Source organism: Sinocyclocheilus grahami, unplaced genomic scaffold (genome assembly GCF_001515645.1).
Source record: "Sinocyclocheilus grahami isolate Dianchi unplaced genomic scaffold, SAMN03320097.WGS_v1.1 scaffold83.1, whole genome shotgun sequence".
Classification (NCBI taxonomy): Eukaryota; Metazoa; Chordata; class Actinopteri; order Cypriniformes; family Cyprinidae; genus Sinocyclocheilus; species Sinocyclocheilus grahami.
Genome location: NW_015505262.1, coordinates 1606675 through 1607422, shown reverse-complemented (window position 1 = coordinate 1607422; position 748 = coordinate 1606675). Strand labels below are relative to the sequence as shown.

The window sequence follows — 748 nt, the reverse complement described above, 5'->3', positions numbered from 1 at the left end:
TCTAAATGAACAGAAATTATATATATATATATATATATATATATATATATATATATATATATATATAGATAGATATATATAGATAGATATATATAGATATATATAATTCCTGTTCATTCAGTTATTTGTTTAATTATAATTATAATTATTTAAAAACGAGAAATTTAAAATATATACATTTTTAAATCTGAATCTTCTCATAAATCCTGAAATAAGAATCTATTTGATCATACATGGGATTAGCCTACAACATCTTCAAAAAAGTAACTTTCATTTTTGCACACCGAGCTGAAAACAGCCTAATATACACATATTTAGCCTAGGCTATATAAATTATTTTTTAAAAAGTATTAAAAACAACCGTACCTGTTAACGTAGCACCTGGCGTCACTTCAATAAAAGTTTTTTTAAAAGGTGGTCAGAAAGCCTGAACGCACTGTTAAAATGTTTAAATGTTTAAAGGAATTGCTGTAAAAACAGAAAAACAAAGTGCCAGACTCCCAGCTGATGGTTTGTGTATGTCAACAGTCCGTCTGCGCAGTGCAGGTCCGTTAGCTCTCCATTGGTGCTTCAGAGCGTGTCGCATGCCTAACTGAAGCGCAATGACTCCCGGCTTTGACTTTCTAGAGATGCTCACAAGCTCCGCCCACAAGCCCCCTACCCCCTCCAGCTGATCCGAACGCGCGTGGCGCGCTCGTGGCCAAAAGTTTCACGACTTAACTGTGTGCATTTATCCCCCGGGCTTTGT

General features: G+C 34.9%; 1 protein-coding gene across 1 annotated transcript in view; it reads right to left on the bottom strand.

Moving 5' to 3' along the window:
• The window catches only part of LOC107586565 (neurogenic differentiation factor 4-like), a 5650-nt gene extending 4902 nt beyond the window's left edge, over positions 1–748 (bottom strand). Inside the window, exon 1 of the mRNA XM_016273987.1 lies at positions 367–748. The gene's annotated coding sequence lies outside the window, so the exon portion shown is untranslated. The remainder of the gene's footprint in view (positions 1–366) is intronic.